Here is an 8,045-nt window from a genome sequence, read left to right on the forward strand (position 1 = left end):
CACCACAATTCTTCAAGTGTACACACGTCAAAAGACTCACCCACGGCACGCCACACACACTCACGGTGAATTAAGGTCTGATCACCACGTTGGGCCGGGAATTGTTCCTGAACAGCAGAAAGGGGTTGATACAGAGGATGACCAAATGGAGACGTCACATCCACGACTTGTAACCACACTCTTTCCTTTTCGTAGCTAGCTTTGGCTCGCCCACCACTCCTTTCTATGGGTGGGGCCGTATACACGCTGAGCGAGCGCTTAGGAAATGCACTAGGACACACAGTTAGCAAGCGATGTCACTGGCAAAACAACTACTCCACATACTCACAGTTTGTCGACTCTCGACGTTTCCCTCTCTCTTCCAGAGGAATAGCGTATACAAGATTGTTAGTAGCACACTCCCTCCTTCCTTCCAATGTTTTACACAATGACTCCTCAATATCCACAATCTCTTCGAAGTAAACAGCACAGGTCAACACAATTACTTCAGCAGGAATTTCCTAGATACTTAGCTTTGTTTTCATTCAGCTCAATCCTCCACTTTGTCTTCACTCAGTCTGCAATCTCCACAATAATACGCCTCTCCAACACACCAAACACTTCCGTCTCCCCCACAACGCTTGCTGGAATAAACTTCCTCTTCCTGTTTTCCTAATGCTCTATTTATACTCCTTCTCTTCTCAGAACTGCCCAATCGCCACGCTTAATAAGCCCTGCTGGACAGCGGCAAAGCTGCGGCGTGAATCCTCTGCTCGTAGATGGAGATAAGCAGTCTGTAATGTGATGGATAAAGCAGAGGACAGCAGTTGATGCGTGTGGCGATAATCCAAAGCTTCCAGGTAGCAGAGAGCACAGATGAACTGGGGAAATAACTACAAACAGACTAGATAAACTTCTAAAGCAAGACAGGACAGGGCAAGAATCTAGACGAGCTAGAAACGGGCGAGCACATACAAAGACGGACTTGCAATGAGACACAAAACACGCAGGGATTACATAGCAAACCGATAGGCCAACAAAATGAGGGGCAGCTGTGAAGTGACGCAGATGAAAGAAATAACACTAATGACACACGTGAGAGAGACGCGCACGTGTGAAGCTGTCAAAACAGGACACAAACACAAAACACAGGGAAACCAAAACATAGCAGCCGGTAAAACTAAAATCATGACAGGACCCCCACACGACCGGTCCAAGGGAGGGGTCACCTCGTCGCCGACGGAAGTCCTCAATCAGGTCAAGGTCCAAGATGTCCCGTGCCGGTACCCAACACCTCTCCTCCGGACCATAGCCCTCCCAATCCACTAAATACTGAAAACCCCTGCCCCGACGACGCACATCTAATAGGGATTTAACAGTGAAAACAGTGGCACCGTCCAAAAGCTGCGGGTGGGAGGGGTGGGAGCAGATAGGACAGGGTTAAGAGGAGAAAAAAACACAGGCTTCAGTTTAGACACATGAAAAACTGGGTGGACCCGACAGAGAGCAGGAGGCAATCTGAGCTTAACCTTCACAGGATTAATAACCTTAACAATGCTGTATGGCCCAAGGAAGCGAGGTGCCAGCTTACGAGATGGCCCTCGGAGAGGCAGATCCTTGGAAGAAAGCCATACCTTCTGCCCACAGATAAAGCGGGGCGCAGGTCTACGGTGACGATCAGCCGCGGCTTTGGTCTGTCTAGAAGTTTAGAGTAAAGTATTTCTAGCCCTCCTCCAGGTGCGTCTGCAACGTCGAACGCAGGCTAGCGCAGACGGAGACGCCACATCGGGTTCTTGAGCTGGGAAAAGAGGAGAATGGAAACCAATGGAAGCCTCAAACGGGGACATGTTAAGGGATGATACAGGGAGAGAGTTATGTGCATATTCTACCCAGGGTAACTGTTGGCACCAGGAGCTCAGATATTGAGATGTCAGACAGCGGAGCGCATGACCAAGATCCTGGTTAGCCCTTTCACATTGCCCGTTGGTCTGTGGGTGATAACCTGAAGACAAGCTGGCTGTGGAGCCGATCTGTCTACAGAACTCTTGCCAAAAACGGGAAATAAACTGAGGACCCCATCAGAAACTACGTCAGAAGGCAGACCATGTAAACGAAAGACGTGCTCTATCATAATCTGAGCCGTTTCCTTGGCAGAGGGAAGTTTGGGCAGAGGGACAAAATGAGCCCCTTTAGAGAAGCGGTCGACAATGGTCAAAATGACAGTGTTACCTCTAGAACTGGGTAAATTGGTAACAAAATCAATGGCTATGTGAGACCAAGGACGGGAAGGAACAGATAAGGGCTTAAGGAGATCAACTGCGGCTTGATGAGAGGCCTTATTACAGGCACAAACCTGACAGGCTAACACAAACTGTCTGACATCGGGGCCCATAGAGGGCCACCAAAACCGCTGACGGACGACAGCCAGCAATCTCCGAACCCCAGGATGACAAACTAATCTGGACTCGTGGCCCCACCGGATGACCTCGGAACGGAGCGATTCCGGAACCCAAAGTCGGCCCGCCGGGCACCCCTCTGGCACTTCCCCCTCCCGTCCGGCCTCCCTCACTCACTGTTTGAGGATGGTTTCGTCTCTAACGGTGCTGGAGACCTCGAACAAGCGAGAGAGGGCAACAGGTTTAGTGGTTTTGGAGCCAGGCCGGTATGAGAGGATGAAGTTGAATCTGTCAAAGAAGAGTGCCCAAAGAGCCTGACGAGATGTTAACCTCCTGGCTGAACGGATATATTCTAGATTCTTGTGATCCGTCCAGACCAGGAAGGGTTCAGAGGTCCTCTCCAGCCAGTGACGCCACTCGCCCAAAGCCAGTCTGACGGCCCGCAGCTCCCGATTCCCTATGTCGTAGTTTCGCTCTGCTGGGTTAAGCCGGTGTGTTTACTGAACACCTGACCGATGTCGCCATACTCCGCCGGGACCCCAGTCAAATCGGCCGCCGAATCCTGAGGGAGAGAAGAGACAGAACCCGAAACAGCAGAACCAAGACAAGACACATGACAAGACTGAGACCAAGCTAAAATAATATTGTGTTGCCAATCAATGTGGAGATTGTGCTGTGCCAACCATGCATGCCCTAAAATGATGGGAAAGAGAGAGGCATGCAGGATGTACAACACAATCTCCTCATGATGATTGCCGGAAATAAAAAGACGTACAGGGGGAGTGCAGTGAGTGATCTGTGCCATCTGCTGACCTCTGATGGACCAGACATCCAGGGGAGCCTCGAGAGGGACAGCAGGAATGCCTCAAGCACGAGTCAGATCCTCACTTATAAAGTTGCCCTCAGCGCCCGAGTCGAGTAACACCGTGGTGGGATGATCGAGACCAGCGAAGGACAGCGTGACAGGAAGTTGAGTGCATGAACCCCCTGGTTCACCGATGGGCGGAGCCTTTTACCGGGCAGAGTTTGGCAGAAGTGTCCCGGCTTACCGCAGAAGAGGCAGAGGGAATTCTGAAGGCGACGCTCTCTCTCTCTCTCTCTCTCTCTCTCTGCAATAATCACATCCTACCCAGCTGCATGGGCTCACTCTCCGCGGGCAAAGGATTAGTGGACTGACTGGACTGGGTGGCCTCGCTCAAAAAGGCCCGGTGACGGAGAGAACGGCGCTGGTCGCGGAACAGCGTCCGGGCTTCAACCCTCAGCCCAAGCTCGATGATGCCGTCAAGAGAGTGAGGCAGGTCGTGGGTCGCTATCTCATCTTGAATTTTGTCACTAAGGCTTTTAAGGAACTGCACCCGGAGTGCTGCCTCGTTCCAGCTGCAGGCAGCTGCCAAGGTCTTAAACTGGATGGAATAGTCCGTCACCGAGCTCGCTCCCTGGCGCGGCGGCATCCCCGCGAACGGAACGTTCGAAGAACTTCACCATTTCCTCCCGGAACTCCTCAAATGACTGGCAGCATGGATCCTGGGCGTCCCAAACAGCGGTGCCCCACTGGCGCGCTCTCCCCACCAGCAGGTTGATAACATAGGCAACTCGGGTGCGCTCAGTCGCGTAGCGGCGAGGCTGGAGAGCAAGCACCAGCGAGCACTGGGACAGGAACGCCTGACAGGAAAAAGGATCGCCATCGTAAGGTGGAGGGTTGGCAGCATGGGGCTCCGTATCAGGGAAGTGACGAGTCCGGTCGAGGCTTGAAGAGAGCTCGTTAATGCGAGCGGACAAATCTTCCACCTCCTGGGCTGTGGTGGTGAGCTGAGCAGTGTGTTGGCCCAGCCAGGCTCCCTGCTGCGCGAGTGCTGAACAGACAGAATCTGCATCTGCGGGATCCATGATGGCAAGTCCGTTCTGTTAGGCAGTGAAACACACAGAGAGATCCCAGTGCAGATGAACAGAAAATTTTATTGAAATAATAATGAAGTTAAAGTCAGTAGCACGTCTGGGCGCAAAGGCCACTCCGAGGCAGACGGCAAAAGGCGGAGAGCACACACACACTGGGCTAAGAGAGAACCTCACTCGTCCGGGCTCCGGCCACACAAGGGCAGAACACACAGCAAGGGAATCCGCAACTCGCCTGGGCACAACGCCACACTCAGCAGGCGAGAGGTGTAATCCTAAAGCGGGCAGAGAGAGAGAGAGAGCGTGAGAGGTGCTGAGTGCTGACAGGAGAAGCTGGACAGCTCCCGAGGCGCAGGATCGCCCTGCTGGACAGCGGCAAAGCCGCGGCGTGAATCCTCTGCTCGTAGATGGAGATAAGCAGTCTTTAATGTGATGGATAAAGCAGAGGACAGCAGATGATGCATGAGGCGATAATCCAAAGCTTCCGGGTAGCAGAGAGCACAGATCAACTGGGGAAATAACTACAAACAGACTAGATAAACTTCTAAAGCAAGACAGGACAGGACAAGAATCTAGATGAGCTAGAAACGGGCGAGCACATACAAAGACGGACTTGCAATGAGACACAAAACATGCAGGGATTAAAGAGCAAGCCGATAGGCCAACAAAATGAGGGGCAGCAGTGAAGTGACGCAGGTGAAAGAAATAACACTAATGACACCCGTGAGAGATGGCGCACGTGTGAAGCTGTCAAAACAGGACACAAAACACAGGGAAACCAAAACATTGCAGCCGGTAAAACCGAAATCATGACAGAACCACTGTCGTTAGATAAAACTCAGTCAAAAACACAAGTGATAGGCCAATGGCTGTTTGCAAAATGATAGTGATGAAGGTGATAGCACTGCAATAAAATACCGTGTGGGCAGATTTATTAGGTAGCTACGTCAATCATTTGATCACAGTTTTTATGATACATCTTTTACTAATTCCATATCAATAATATAATTCATCTTAATAACAACCATTATTTTGTAAATAATAATTTATAAGTAATATATTATTGTTAATGATGGCTGGAGAAAAACACCTTATATTCAGGTGTGCAGATTTATTAAGCAAGTTTTCTTTTACAGGTAAAATGGGCAAAAATATGTTTAACACACATTGGAAATTCATTATTAAGAAATAATAATCCATAAGAAAGACACCATGCTATAGAAATTGCAAAATTGAGGCGTGACCAGACAAGAAATCCTGATTGGGGCAGCAGGGTCACAAAAATAGAATTAAAGGAAAAGATGTATACAAAAATGTATGGTAGTTATTAAAGGACAAGTTCGGTATTTTAGACTTAAAGCCCTGTTTTCAGATTGTTTATGGTGAAATAGAATGGTTTTGACTGAATAGAATAGAATTTCGACATTTGCGGCTGCCCTGAGAATTTTAGCGTGTTTGTGTTTCAGCTCAGACCTCTACAATGGGTTCACACAAAAATCGCTCCAAAAGACGCATTCCAACAGGTTTTATCATAGTTTTTACCAACTCAATTGACTTGTATTAGATGTCCTGTGAGGTACGGTATTACTCCGTGCCGGGAAATTTGTTTCTATTCTTGCAATTGGCAAAGGCGGATTAGCGCCACCACCTGGGCTGGAGTGTTTTTTATTCAAGCTCTAAGCGGAAGAATGTACGGGTGTGAGGCGTTTGGAAAAATAGGTCCACAAGTTAACAACGAATGCTAAAACAGCTGTTGGAAAGCATCTTTTGCAGCGATTTTTGTGTGAGCATATCAGTGAACACCCCTGACCACTCGGTGAGTTTCACGTCTTTGTAAACGAAAGTTTAATGCATTTTAGGAAGGATTGTTCCAGTGCACCATTAAACCCATTGTAGAGGTGTGAGATGAAACACAAACACGCGAAAATTCTCAGGGCAGCCGCAAATGTCGAAATTTCAGTCAAAACCATTCTATTTCACCATAAACAATCTGAAAACAAGGCTTTAAGTCTAAAATACCGAACTTGTCCTTTAAAGGTGCAGTGTGTAATTTTTAGAAGGATCTCTTGACAGAAATGCAAAATAATATACAAAACTAAATTATCAGGAGTGTATAAAGACCTTTCATAATGAACCGTTATGTTTTTATTACCTTAGAATGAGACGTTTTATCTACATACACAGAGGGTCCCCTTACATGGAAGCCGCCATTTTGTGCAGCCATTCAGAAGCCCTTAACGGACAAACTTTTTACTTAGTTGTCTTCAACGATGACATGTTTGTCCGGTGGCATCTGCCTTAGCTTCTCTTATGTGTTTCAAAAGCAAGAGGTGAGCAGTGGACTGAGCCGTTGGTTGCAATTCGCAACCTCACCACTAGATGCCGCTAAAATTTACACACTGCACCTTTAAGATTGCTGAGTTTTGGAATTGGTAAAAGATGTTCAGAAAAAAAGTGATCAAAATATTCTGCATACACTGAAATGGGACTTATGGCTCTGCTGGGAGACTGCGACTTCATTGTAACATTTATCAGTTCTCAGTGTTATCATAAGGTGGTCAATTGGTTAGTTTAAACATTTTGCACACTGGCTAAAACAATTAGCAGATTTTTAAAAACCTGCAAAGCCTTTAACAGTACTTGCATTTATTGTATGTCACATGTCAGCTCTTATACTTTTGTACTTTATCATAATATGGTTTTAAGGTTGCACAAAGATGGGTGGTATTTGTGATATTATGTAGTGGGCCGGTCTGGGCCAAAATGCCAGGGCCGATTTTTTGGTCCCAGACAAGCCCTGGTCAGGTTACATTAATATATAGCATTTTTTATTACTATATGATTCACTTTATAAGACACCTCTCAAATACATACATATTCCTGTGAGATCAGATTAGAAAGTCACACTTCTAAATATAAAGTAAAACCAATCCCATCTCCTGGCAATTCGTACATATTTTACATTGGTACGACCACATGTATTAATTGGTACGACCACATTCATACATTGTATGATTTGCCTTGACCCCTGTGAAATTATTGGGGTTAGGGGTTGGGTTTCATTATTGTTTTTTCATGATAATTGTATAACAAATTCATACGAATTAGTAAACTTGTAAAACAAATACTGTACAAATTCTTGTGAAATCAGGTTACACTTGCAGGTTTACATTTTTAACGTTTAACTAAATTAAATTGAATCACAACATAAAACCCAAAGTAACAATTAAATTATTTCATATTTTTCATGAGATGACTTTTATTTTTAAATATGAATTTGTTGGAATAAACATTGGATAGATAATTAGAAATATAAATATAGATAATTTCTCAAGTTCTAACAATATTTCTGTCATGCATATGTTGCCTACATGTACACACCTCTCAAGACATTTTAATTTGGTAAACAAAACATACTACAGAACCAAACACAATCAAGCAATTTCAACATTGAGAATTTGATTATTAATTATTATTAAAGGTAACTATTGCATAAATTCTAAATAAAAAAATGCCACAAAACATAATTTAATGCCTTTATTAAATTCATTTATTTATGTTTTGCAGATAAGCAAGAACTCTAGAACTGACATCCTTAAGATGTAAACGGAAAATTTGATTTGGATGATAGAGGTGGAGCAAAAAAGGAAAGGTGAGTCCTGCAAGTTTAAATTAAATCACCTGCAATAGATAATCCCACACACCATCATGAAGACAAAGATGTTGACCAAAAGGAGTGACATTTTACAAGGTAACAAAATCTAAAATTAAATCACT

Source organism: Paramisgurnus dabryanus, chromosome 1 (assembly GCF_030506205.2).
Source record: "Paramisgurnus dabryanus chromosome 1, PD_genome_1.1, whole genome shotgun sequence".
NCBI lineage: Eukaryota > Metazoa > Chordata > Actinopteri > Cypriniformes > Cobitidae > Paramisgurnus > Paramisgurnus dabryanus.